This window comes from Pangasianodon hypophthalmus, chromosome 9 (assembly GCF_027358585.1).
Source record: "Pangasianodon hypophthalmus isolate fPanHyp1 chromosome 9, fPanHyp1.pri, whole genome shotgun sequence".
In the NCBI taxonomy this organism is placed as follows: Eukaryota; Metazoa; Chordata; class Actinopteri; order Siluriformes; family Pangasiidae; genus Pangasianodon; species Pangasianodon hypophthalmus.
The window spans coordinates 19,097,232-19,111,573 of record NC_069718.1 but is presented as its reverse complement, the minus strand read 5'-3'; positions in this window follow the sequence as shown (position 1 = coordinate 19,111,573).

Genomic DNA, 14,342 nt, shown 5'->3' with positions numbered 1-14,342 from the left:
TCCTGAAACCACGGTTAATCTAGCCGCTCGTGCAATTCTGGGGCGCGGCTTTTAGACACTTAGCGGTAATAACACAGACAGCGGAAAGCGAGCGTTAATATACTTTGGAGTTATATAATATATAAGATATAATATCTGGATCTGTTAATATAATTGGGCCAAGAGACTATTTTGATCCATTATATTCATTATAAAATGGACATTTCAATTGGTAGTGATGATCAAACCCACTAAAATTAGTTCACAGTGACCTACTCTATTGTCACAATAATAATGAAATAATTTTACTGTAGAATTTTAAAGTATTTGCTTCTCAAAGTCAATGGCTCTGTCAATATTGTGCCAGGAGGCTAATTTGAAGCATTAGAAAATACACATTTCAAATTGATAGATGACAAAACCCACTCAGATCAGTTCACAGTGAGCTCCTTTATGCTCCCAATAAAGATCATTTAATTCTACTGTAGAATTTTTAAGTAATTGCTCTTCAAACTCACAAGATCTGTCAATGTAATTGAACCAGGAGGCTATTTGATTCATTATAAAAGGGACAGTTCAAATTGGTAGATGACAAAACTCAGCGATGACCAACTGATATCAGTTCACACTGAGCTCCTCTATGCTCACCATAAAGATCAGTTAATTCTGCTGTACGGTTCAGTTATACTGACAGATCTTGTGAGTTTGAAGAGCAATTACTGAAGTATTCTACAGTAGAATTAAATTATCTTTATGGTGAGCATAGAGGAGCTCACTGTGAACTGATATCATTGAGTTTTTTCATCTACCAATTTGAACTGTCCCTTTTATAATGAATCAAAATAGCCTCCTATTTCAATTACATTGACAGATCTTGTGAGTTTGAAGACCAATTACATAAAAATTCTACAGTAGAATTAAATTATCTTTATTGTGAGCATAGAGGAGCTCACTGTGAACTGATCTGACTGGGTTTGATTGTCTACCAATTTGAAATGTCCCTTTTATAATGAATCAAAATATCCTCCAGTTTCAATTACATTGTTAGATTCACTGATTTTGAAGAGGAATAAATTTAAATTTCTACAGTAAAATTCTACTTTATATTTCTAAATTAATTCCTTTCTATTGTAAGCATAGAGTAGGTCACTGTATACTGATTTGAGTGGGTTTGAGATTTGAAATGTCCATTTGATTTCAGCAGTATGTAAGGAAACATTAATATTTAATAATATGATAAAAGAAATATTAATATTTTTGGTGTCAGAGATTTCCTCTGTGAAATGATCCATCTATATTTTTAAAAAAATTATCCATGGTTAGATTTATAATAATATTATTTTATATTATTATATTTTATATAATAATAATAATAATAATAATAATAATGAAGTTTCTTAAATGACATTTTTATTTTTATTTGCCTTAATGATTTATACCGTCTCTATAAACTTGATCGATTTTGCCCATTATTTAAAAGTAAAGGCGCAAATATAAAAACATTTACCCTGGATACTCATAAATACTGTGACCTTTGAGTGTTGGTTTTGTTATTTATTTAAATTTCAGTTTGTATAAAAGTTAAGTTGCTTTGGTTGTGTAGGAGCTCGCGGGCGCTCGCTTACCGCTTTCGGTGTTATTACCGCTAAGTGTCTAAAAGCCGCGCCCCCCATTTGCACGAGCGGCTGGCTTAACCGCAGTCTCTAGGCAGGGTTTTCACAATCAGCTCATGCTTTCATGTTTTGGTCTCGCGCCACCATTATCTCTAGTTGTCTGAGATGTCTGCAGAACACCTGTTTTACATGGCTCAACCTTTTATACAATTCTAAAAGTAATGATCTCATTAAGTGGAGTTTTCTCATTTTTTCTTTTAAATCATACTCCTACCTTTCGTCATAATTATTTCTGTGGCGTGAGTCTATTTTTTTTTTTTTTTTTTTTTAAAGAGCTAATTAAAAAATAAGACAGTATATGATATAAAGCTGTGTCTATTCGGTACTTTCTACAAACCAGGTGACATCAGTTTAGCTGAATTTCACTCCATACATCATGTGCATTCTTGGTTTAACACTGACAGAGGATGAGATCATATCACACTCCCTTCTGGATTATATATTTCACTAAACACTAATTGGATTACTTCAAAGTGGTTACATTCCTAAGACCTTGATTTACACCTTGATTACCCAAAAATAAGATACAGTATAAAAATAAGATACAATGTAAATGAAGGATTAAAAAATCTTCCAGAGTTCCTGGGTTTTTATGTGGTAGAATCTCTTCTGCAAGAAAACACTCTCAGAGTATGGTAGAATTTCTTCAGAAAAAGATAAAAACATCTCAGTGTGGTAGAATTTCTTCAGCAAGAGATAAAAACTTCTCAGAGTCTAGGGGTCTTGATGTCAAAAAAATAGACTTTATTGTCTAAACAACGACAAAGAACAACAAAGCCGAGCTGGTCTGCAGAACAACTAAAAAACACAATCTCAGCACACTCTTATACAGAGTTTTACAATACTTATCTCATCAGACGGGGTTTCCCCCGTCCTTACCTTAAGTCACACCTTGGCCTAGCCGCCATTATTTCCACATCCTGGGTGTCCCTCTTTGACTTCATTTTACTGGTGGCGTGAGCATGGCAAGCTTAGATGAGCATGGCAATCCTTTTTTTAAAAAGGATTACATGTTATCATAAAAATGCATTTATACAGAGATTAAACATGCTTGGAGTATGCTTTTATTAATATATTCCATATATTTCCCCCCTTTGGGACTTACTAAGTCCAACCTACATCAAGAGAGCAGCCTCACGATTCAGTCCCTACAGCTTACGCTAACTAGTGATCAAAACCAGATCACTCAGTTCCTTTACCAGTGACTAAATTCTGAAACAGCTCTCCTGTGGAGTATCAGGACCAAACATCTCTCTCCACACTTGACTAGGAAGGAGTAAAAGATCCTGTCTCCCTAATCCCTATACTCAAAAGTCAAACATTGTTTGAGCGTGCATTTGGTTCAACGCTTGCCCGTGGTTGTCACGGTTGTGTAGAGTATGCCAACAATCAAACAGAATCAAACTTATAAAGAACAATAAAAACATAGAGTCTCTTTCTCTTTTAGGACAGTCCTCCTGTCACAAAGATGTTATTCTTCAACCCAGATACTTTGCGTGTCGTACAGTACACCCAGGGCATGGCTCATCATGCTTCTTCGTCATCCTCACTTGAGCTGTTATCCTCTTCACCTGATAAATAATAGCCCAAGTCAAGCCAGAAGTGATGTCCTCTTTAGGTACATCATGCACCATTGACTCATCACCCTTGGACATTCCATATGGCAATGACATTTGTTTAACAGTGGCACGAATCACAAACGATCTGAGGGTGGGCAAAACACAACAACAATCCTCTGAAAATTGCTACTATTACTATCATTATTCCTAATTTTGTTAACCAAGCTCCCCATTTTCCTACTGTTGATTCAAACCAGTACCAAGAGTGCTTATCCCTTCCTGCATTTTCAGTGACCTCTTGTCTTACGTTCTTCAGTTTGTTCATGGCTTCAGTGAATGCTCCTTCAGGAGCAGTATTGTTAGAGATATAAGTGCAACACTGACCAATAGCCAATTTAGTGCCTGCCTATTTTGCCATGTCATTCTACTTGTGGCATCTAATTGTTCCCCCAATGCAGACAGAGCAGCGTCAGTATAGTTAATATCCCACTGCTGAATATAGTAAATATAATTAATCCATTCTGTATTCTTGTTAGGTGTTGTCCAAACCAGTATAGACTCAAATCCTGACTTTGCTTTGGATATACCTCTTGGTTGTCCTTTTGAATCTATATACACCTTAGGATCTGCCTGATAGACTCTTTTAACCCTATGACTCTCCTTTGTATTTTCTTCAATAGGCTGTTCAAAATCCCAGTATACTATTGTGATCTCCTGAATCAGTTGTACCCTAGTGCATATTCCTGTCCATCCTCTAGGTATTGTGGCTCTCAAGCATCTTCTTCCACAAAGCCAAAAGAAATCTGCTACCACTATTGTTCGTTCTTCATATGGGAATATTAATGGTAATGCCAGAGTTTGGCTTGTGCAGTCTAATGGCTTATTATCGTCATATTATTCGTTACTGTAGCTGTTGCATGAAGTACTGAGAAGGACTAAGAAGTCAATTGTGGGGAAGTCTGCAGGATCAGCTGCAGGTATGCCGCAGTAAGAGTCAGGGATAGTACCAGACTCATCCCTTTCGCTCCCATCCCTTTCCACAGGGGCTGACACCAATTAATCACCTTCTGTTGGGCCTATTTCTGTTTCTCTCTCACCTTCAATTAAGCCCGTTTCTACCTCTTCCTGACTTTCCTCAGAGGTGTCAGCTGCCTGTTCTTCCTCTCCTTGGTTCTTAGACTAGGGACCCTATTACAATGGTTCAAATGATAACACATGGTACTACCTTTCCACTGTCGTGGAAATCTAGAAATAGAGGTAAATAAATTCAGCAGACAAGATTGAGCAGAAGAAGCAAGAGTATAAAATTTATTGCTGCAGCAAGACGTCTTCAGTCTGTATTACAAAAGTCATGCACCCAGAAGAGGTGCTTCCCCTTTCTGGTACTCCCTTTTATACATTGTCTTGGAATACTTCGTGCTTAACGACAACAGGAACTGGGCTTATTTCACTTCTTATTTTCCTCCTTGAGCAACAGCAAATGTTTTCCCAAAACATCTTTTTTCTCGTGACTTGTCTAGACATAAAAACTAATGATAAATAAAATTTTCCACTACATCTCCCTCCTTTTGTCCTTATAGGACAATTACAAAGTAAAATTTTATCTTACACAAGCATACATACATAGTACAGGCAATGCGTGTTTCAGTACAGAACATCAAAACATACTTGTCCTGCTGGTTTTGGATATGTTCATCATGGTTTCATGAAACACAAAAATTAAGCGCAAACCATAAGCGAAGTCAGAAACTGCTGTTTTTGCGAGGGATAGACCTCTACGTGTTTGCTTGAGGAAGTGAGTGAGACTAGCTAAGCAAGATTACTTATAAGATCATATGTTTTAGACAGCGCTGTCAGTGTCAGTTAATGGAGGATCATATTCAGTTTTAGTTGGATCTGGTGGCCAGTCAGGAAGGTCGTCGTCACTGTCTTGAAATGGCGGTGTCCAGTGATTTTCCCCCTTATTTTCCTCAGGAATTTCTTGTCGGAGCATCTGAAACCCATGCAGCTGCCTTAGTATCAGAGTTCTGAAGCAACGGAAAACACATGGCCCAAACAAGAATAGTAGCAGGATGACCACCACAACTGGTACTATCAGGGATAGACATGGGGCCCACTGTCCAAATAGGTCATACCACAATCCCCATCCTACTTGGCCTCTCTCATCGTCTTGCAGGGCCTCAGCGACCTTATGCACCTTCTCTTAGGCTGTGGTGATCTGTCCATGTTCGTCATCATTTGCTGGAACGTAGGTGCAGCATGTTTCTCCAATCATCTGGCAGACGCCGCCCTTTTCCGCGAGAATCATGTCCAGGGCCATCCTATTTTGTACGGATTGACTCGCAAGGCTTTTAGCTCTTGATTAACGCCCTTGACGGTGATGTTAGTGGCATTGACAAACGTCGCTAGCCTGTATTGAGTTATCCCAACTTGATTCCAGACTTGGGTCATAACATATTGTGGGAACATGGAGTCCCAGAATTTACCCCATTTGGATTTCACTTGATGCTCAGGGGGTGGGAAGTCGTCGTCGGAATCTCTGCGAGTTTGATGGTGATGTTGGTTGCCATGCGGGTTCTGTGTGACGAGCACCATGGAACCGTTGAAACCGAGCAGGGGCACAAACACCTTTCCAAAATTTTGGCAGGAAAGTGTAGACTGGTTTCCCACATATCCAGTACCAGTCTCCGGGGTGGGGAATTGTTCCATCTGGTCCTGGGTGCAGCAGTGAGAAGTTTCCATTTTCACAGTTGAGTGAATCATTATAAGAACTGTAAACAAAGTCACATGTTTGGACATGTTACCTGTGCCTCTAAAGCATACAGGGAACTCAATGTCAGGTGGGAGTTGAACTTTGAACCCCTTTGCTTTTGCTCCATCTCCCTTGTAGTTTTTTAATAGCTGCCCTCATTGCCTTCAGGCATGCGCCTGTATCGTTCCGAAAGGTTGTATTCCAAGGAGGCTCATTACATCACCTCACCCCTGTGTGTTTGAGGTACCCCTTATGGGTATAGTTCGCATACATTGTTGAGGCGTTAGGATTGAGACACCATGGGTTGGTGCATGTGGTTGCTACCGTTATCAGAGTTTCATTTCCTGCCTCCGCAGAAGGGCGAAGCAAGTAAGAAACTACGGCTGTAGGCATTGCATGACATACATAGCATGATTCATTAGTGTATTGTCTGGTCGTCCAGTTAGCAAATTGCCAAAACACATTGTCATGTGGGTGTGCGTTACCACTCAGATGTTGTTGTTCTCTGGTGATGCTTCTCCTACTCTTGACGCATATTGGTGCTTGGAGTCTGGGTATTCCTAACTACCAAAATTGCACACTCCTCCCACCTCACGAGGGTCCGCAACACCAGATTACTTATTTACACAGTTGGATCTTTTGTGAAATGTTATCTTTTCTCTTGCTGCGGTTAATAGTCTGTTTGGCAGAATAGAGCTTTTCTCCAATGGGTAGGTCTGGGCATAACGCTGCTTCCTGACGAGGTTCACTGCTGGCTCAGTGCCATGGGCTCATGCTATGCATGTGGTACCAACAATATTAAACCGCTGTCCCTCATGACATCTCGCGAGGTGTCGGCAGCTTTTATCTGTTAGAACTATAGGTCTAAAACATGTCTTTTTATGGAAGGCCGAGTTGGGTCAGAAAGACCTAATGTGTGTGTGGTTTGAAGAGCATGTTTCAACTGATTTAAAGCCAATTCCGTGTCCTTGGTCCACGTGACCGTGCTGTGTGCTTGTAGGCCTTGTCTGTGAGCAATAGCACTCAGCGGTGCCTCTAAAACAGCGTTTTCAGAAGAAAATATTTTATAATGTTATCCCCAAGAGTGACAGAACAAATTCTTTTGGTGGCAGGTTTAGAAACTTTCTGAATTGCCTCTATCCCCTTTGACTCGAGTCCTTTTTACCCTCTGCAGAGATAAAGTGTTCCAGGAACTTCTTTTCCTTGTGTGCAAATTAAAATTTTAACAAGTTTGCTTCTGTAGTAGTGGCCAATAGATAATAGTTTGAGCACTGCGATGGGTTGGACCCCGGGGTCAGCGTGAACTTTTCCAACACAGCTTTAACACCCATTGCGAAATATTATGTTTTCCCATTTTAATGCAACTCAACAAACATGCAAGCCCAATCATTAAAAAGTTCCAGAATCCTTATTCTACCCCTTTGTCTGGAGGGGGAGCATACTTCATTCTGGTGGGAGTGGATAGCCAGCGCGATAAATCATTCCTAGTTACACCTTCTATTTTAGTTCCTATCAAGTGCTTCAGAATTCAAGTATCATCTTTCCCTACTTCCTTAAACCATCCTTTCTCATAACCTGTGTCTGGCCCATGTGTGTGTGTGTGTGTGTGCGCAGTGCAGTGTGGTGTTTCTGGTGTCATGTAGTCTGTGCCAAAAGAGGAAGTGAGAGCTTTTTGTTTGTTTCACAAGCTCTGCTGTGACACTATTCATAGGAGCGGTACAGAGTTTCCACTCATACACATATAGCAGGGGTCTGGGGTCGTATTACACGAACTGTCCTATCCAACAAGGCCCGTTGGTTTGTTCTTTAAACTAAGCCCCATTCTAGACATTAAATCCGGTCCCAACAAATTAATTGGACAGCACTCAGAAATTAAAAACGAGAATGTGAATTCGGGCTTTGTTTTATCAATTTTGCACCTTAAGGGCGTGGCAAATCGTTCCATAACCGAGATTTGAGATGCTCCAATTGAGTATAATGTGCAATCACCCATTTTAGACAATTTTGGAAATTCACATGACCTATCACAGAGTTCCCTGCTCTAGAGTCGACTAGAAACTCCACAGGCATGCACAGATATGCCTAGCTATAAGAAAATTACAGTGGGCAATTTTCTTATAGCTAGGCATATCATATTTAGCATACGTTCCCTCAGTTCTTTCATCAACAGCATTATCAGAAAGGGAGTTATCAGAAGAGAAAGGAATATTTAGCGCAAGCTTTTCTTCTTTGCAAAGCATTAAAGGATCTGACTCACCCATCCCTGGAGGTTCATCCTTACCCGGACCCCCCGTACCTCAATCGCCTTGGTCCTGTTTTCTCAACTCCAGTCTTTGTGGACAGTCTCTAATCCAATGATCATGTTTTCCACAGATAAAACATCCTCCGTTGTTACTTCCCCGGTCTTGACCCCTTCCTCTTCCTCTCCCTCTCCCTCTTCCTCTGCCTCTACCCCGACCTCTGTTGTTGTGACTGTGTTCGTTTTGAATCCCCGCCATTTGCAACATGGTCAGCTGAGCTTTGTGTTTTTGATCGTCTCTCTTTTTCAGTCTCTTTTGGTTCTCTGCATTCAGCAGTTTTTCTGTATTGCATGCTGTTCAATCAACATGAGCTTTCCCTTGTCCCATGTGCTGTACGTTTGCTTCGCCTTTCGTGCGATATCCTCTTTCAGGCCATTCATGAAACTGTTTCTCAGATGTTCCTCATATGACATGTTGGTTAGGTGGGCGAACTGGGACACGGTTTCTTCATCTTGTTGCTTACACACGGGGATCTTTGTCTTGTCCATTCTGTTTTGGTCGCTGCGGGGTGGTCTACTCGGGCTGTGGCAAAGGGAGAGGGTCTGCTGGTTGCAGCTGCTGATGTGGTGAAAACTGGATCACTGTTCCGAGGCAGCGGTCTGGTCTGGGGTGGACTAACCAACCAGGTCTGGATCTGTGGAAGACTTAAGACACTAAACAGGCACAGAAGAAGAAGAGTTAGATTGTGTGTGAGGGTTTGACCTTTAAGCCTGAATACACGCTCCTGCAAGCCACATGTTTAAGTGTATTGTAGTCAACTTTCCTACGCCTCTGTGTTCCTTTCTTTCATCCCCTACGTACGTTTAATCTTTCTTTTCAACCTGCTAATGGTCTTTCACTTAACTTCCCCTTCTGGGAATCCACACCCAAAGTTTAAATTGTGTTACAGAACCTGGACCATAATTAGTTATCATAAACTGCACGTCATGATCATTGCCATTCTTGCTTTTTCCGTTCCCCATGTCTGCACTATTAATCTGAGTGTACAGGAATGAGGATAATCTGTATTTTAACCTGGTGACTTCCTTTTACGTGTACACATTCCCTTAACATTGAGCTCGTCAGCAACGACGGCAGTTTTCCTCAAAGCTCGCAAAAGAAGGTACTTTCCCTAGTAATCCTTGCCAGTCACAGACCGTCAGCAGAATCCAAATCTAAATTCTACCCCTTATTTGAGCCGAAATCACTCCCTCAGTGATTATGGTCGATCCCTGATTGACAACAGAATCAATCCTTGACCCTATCACTCATACGTCTCGCTCTCGAGAATTACGTCTCGCTCCACATCACTCATATATTTTTAGAAAAACTTTGTTTGCCATTTACCTCAGTTTAGGTCCATAGATCCCACAGTCCCGGTGTGTCCCCTGATCTCTCCCCACCGAGAGTCAATTACGTGGTTGGACGAAGACAAAGGCTTCAGGCGCTAGTGCACTTTCGCCGATCCGGGAAGGCCCCGAGACTAGTCTCCAGACGTGGGATCCAGGACGAGCCCCCAAATTGTCGTGGAAATCTAGAAATTGAGGTAAATAAATTCAGCAGACAAGATTGAGCAGAAGAAGCAAGAGTATAAAATTTATTGCTGCAGCAAGACGTCTTCAGTATGCATTACAAAAGTCATGCACCCAGAAGAGGTGCTTCCCCTTTCTGGTACTCCCTTTTATACATTGTCTTTCATCCCTTTAGAGCATTTCATTACCGTTTATGAACATAATTACACAAGGTTCTAATTCTGCCTATTATTGTAACTCCCAGTTACTAGGCATTGGTGCGTTCTTCCTCTGTCTAGCTGACATTTGGAATACTTCGTGCTTAACGACAACAGGAACTGGGCTTATTTCACTTCTTATTTTCCTCCTTGAGCAACAGCAAATGTTTTCCCAAAACATCTTTTTTCTCGTGACTTGTCTAGACATAAAAAATAATGATACATGCAAATAAAATTTTCCACTACCACCTGTACTACTGTTGGAGTAGCTCTTACCACTGTATATGGGCCTTCTCTTCTAGGCTCATTCCACTTCCTCCTGAACACCTTCAGATATACCTGATCTCTGGAAACAACTGGGCAGGGTGCTTCTGGTTCTTCTCCTTTCTCTTTTCCTGTAAATACATACACTATATTACCAAAAGTATTCGGTCACCTGCCTTGACTCACATATGAACTTAAGTGCCATCCCATTCCTAACCCATAGGGTTCAATATGATGTCGGTCCACCTTTTGCAGCTATTACAGCTTCAACTCTTCTGGGAAGGCTGTCCAAAAGGTTGAGGAGTGTGTTTATAGGAATCTTTGACCATTCTTCCAAAAGCGTTGGTGAGGTCACACACTGATGTTGGTCGAGAAGGCCTGGCTCTCAGTCTCCGCTCTAATTCATCCCAAAGGTGTTCTATCGGGTTCAGGTCAGGACTCTGTGCAGGCCAGTCAAGTTCATCCACACCAGACTCTGTCATCCATGTCTTTATGGACCTTGCTTTGTGCACTGGTGCACGGTCATGTTGGAAGAGGAAGGGGCCCGCTCCAAACTGTTCCCACAAGGTTGGGAGCATGGAATTGTCCAAAATGTTTTGGTATCCTGAAGCATTCAAAGTTCCTTTCACTGGAACTAAGGGGCCAAGCCCAACTCCTGAAAAACAACCCCACACCATAATTCCTCCTCCACCAAATTTCACACTCGGCTCAATGCAGTCCGAAATGTACCGTTCTCCTGGCAACCTCCAAACCCAGACTCGTCCATCAGATTGCCAGATGGAAAAGCGTGTTTCCTCACTCCAGAGAACGCGTCTCCACTGCTCTAGAGTCCAGTGGCGGCGTGCTTTACACCACTGCATCCCACGCTTTGCATTGCACTTGGTGATGTGTGGCTTGGATGCAGCTGCTCGGCCATGGAAACCCATTCCATGAAGCTCTCTGCGTACTGTACTTGGGCTAATCTGAAGGTCACATGAAGTTTGGAGCTCTGTAGCAATTGACTGTGAAGAAAGTCGACGACCTATTTGCACTATGCGCTCTCTGTCAGTTTACGTGGCCTACCACTTCGTGGCTGAGTTGCTGTTGTTCCCAAACTCTTCCATTTTGTTATGATAAAGCTGACAGTTGACTGTGGAATATTTAGGAGCGAGGAAATTTCACGACTGGATTTGTTGCACAGGTGGCATCCTATGACAGTTCCACGCTGGAATTCACTGAGCTCCTGAGAGCGGCCCATTCTTTCACAAATGTTTGTAAAAACAGTCTGCATGCCTAAGTGCTTGATTTTATACACCTGTGGCCAGGCCAAGTGATTAGGACACCTGATTCTGATCATTTGGATGGGTGACCGAATACTTTTGGTAATATAGTGTAGCTTTATGTATAGCAGTTAGTTGTTGCATATAAGCCTAGAGCTTCTTCTGCAATTGTTCTAGAGAGTGTCCCTTGTAGGGACCTCTCCAATATTTCACAGGCATGGGTAGACCCGTAAGCATTTTATGCGGTGTTAGATGCATATCTCTGTTAGTCTGCATGCGATAGTTCATTAGTGCCAGAGGTAAAGCATCAACCCAGTTCAGTTTAGTACTAGCACATATCTTGTTAAGTTTAGCTTTGAGGGTACCATTCACCCTTTCCACCATTCCCTGTGATTGAGAGTGATAAACACATCCTAGTCTATGTTTTATTCTTAGTTGTTGCAGTCCCCTGTTTTCTGAACAAATGCTGAACCACTATCAGAACTGATTCCTGTTGGTATGCCGAACTTAGGGAACACTTCTCTTGTCAAAAACTTAATTACTGTGCTGCAGCCTGGTCTGCTGATGGTATTGCTTCTACCCGTCTGCTGAATCTGTCTGTTATCAGCAGCATGTACCTTTTGCCTTGTACTCGCTTTATCATGTCCACATAGTCTATTACCAGGTACTTGAATGGTTCTTCTGGTACTGGTATGTGACCTATTGATGTTCTTTTCCTTACGTTGTTTTAGACACAAACTTCACATTTTGAAAAAAATTCATATACCATTGCATGTAAATATGGAGACCAGTATACCTGTTGTTTCATTTTTCTCGTGCAGTGGTCAAAACCATGTGCATCCAAAATAAGAATATTGAGAAGTGTAGTAGGTGTGATAATGAGCCCTTCATGTGAACACCATATAAGCCATTTGCATCTCTAATGGCACCCCTTTGTTGCCACACTGCATGTTCATAAGGGGTCGTCTGGTGTTGAATTCAAACAATGTCATCCGGTTGAGGTTGTGGTTCTATACTAACCATTGGTGCTAACACTGCTACCTGGCAACCTGAGGCCTTTTTGGCTTCCAGGTCTGCAGCATTATTAGTCTTAATGGCAAAGTCGATACCCTTTTTTTTGTGCCTGGCATTTAATGATTGCTAAATGCTTTGGCTGCATCATGGCAGAGATTGGCTGTACAGTTTGTTCAGCATGTTGTATGGGCTTTCCATCAATCTTTCTAAAGCCCCCTTTTTTCCAAGCAGCCCAAAATAGGTGACACACTCCATGGGCATAAGCGTATATATATGCAGTTCTGCCTTTGGCATGCAGTAGTGAGGTCTTTTAATTCAGCTAATTGGGCAGAGCATGGCTGCTCACAATTGTGAAATTATAGACACAAAATCTTCCTTTTCTTTTTTTTTTTTATTACTGACTATCCTACATGAGTACCTAAATGATCCTTAAAACATAAGCCAACCAACATCTGCCTCTGGAATGGGTGTGGACAAAGAATCTGCTGTTCTAGAAGTGTCACTACCTTGTGATGTGTGTAAATGATCACTGGGTAACCCATAGAGTGGACGCTTTTTCATATGCATAGCATAGGGCGGCAAGTCGTTGTTGATAGCATGGAGGGTAGCCCTGTGCTACACTGGCCAGCTTAGTGCTGTAGTATGTGATGGGTTGCTTCTTCCTACCACACCATGTTTCTTGTATTAGTGCTGATGATGCATAACCATCTACTCTATTGGCTACATGCAAATGGAACGGTTTAGTGTAATCCAGAGTAGCTAATGTCGGTGCAGTCTGAAGTTCCTTTTTAATGACTCAAAAGCCAATAGTGCATCACTGTTCCATGTTAATGGTGAGTGCAAATTTTGTTGTCCTGTCTGTGTCATAATTTCTCGCAATGGAGCAGTCTTAACTCTCTATCCATTCAAAGCTGAAGCTGAAACCTAGAAAAGTCATAATTTGTCCTACAGTCTGTGGCAGTGAAGCTTTGCTTATACCCTCTAGTTGAGTTGGTGCTATGGACTTAGTCCCATGTGCAACCAGTCGTCCTAAGTACTCAACCTGTGGCTGATAGTATTGCAATTTTGTTTTATATGGCTTGTGCCCACCTTGGGCTAATTTGGTCAGTAATCTGATAGAATCTTGGTGGCACTGTTCCAGTGATGAGGAGCAAATCATCAAATCATTGACATATTGTAACATGGTACTATCTAATGAAAGATCTTCTAAGTCAGCTTTGAGAACCTGATTAAACACTTGTAGTGAATGTTTGAAGCCTTGTAACAAACACTTGTAGTGAATGTTTGAAGTCGTATATTGCTTGCCAGCATAAGTAAAGGCAAACAAATGCCTGCTTTTCTCAGCCAGAGGAATACTAAAAAGGCAGAGCAAAGATCGATTACTGTAACTCTACTGGCCCTGGCTGTTGAGTATAAACACTGACAATTGGCACATAAGCCTGGTGTGTATTCAGGGGAACAACTGCCGGTGGGGTCAGCTGGACAACTGGTGGGGGTGGAGCATTCACAGGAGCCATCACTGCCATTTGGTCTGTCTCTTCTTGTCCTCTTTCTTTACTGGAGCCTGAGTCTTTTTCTTATTATTATTTGTAAATTCTACAAGCTGTAACACTGTCAGCTTTCTCTGTAGCTCTCTCTCTTGATTCTTGAGTTTCTGTTCGTTCTTTCTGTGTTGCTCCACTGCATGGGACACATGGTCACAAATCTCCTTGTGTGTTTTGAGTTTAGACCAACCACTTCTTCCAACTTGCTCTTTACAGCTTGTGGCAGGGCTTCCATCACTGCATTTCTGAACAGTGCGGTCATCAGGGTATCTCCTTCTGGGTCCCCTTCT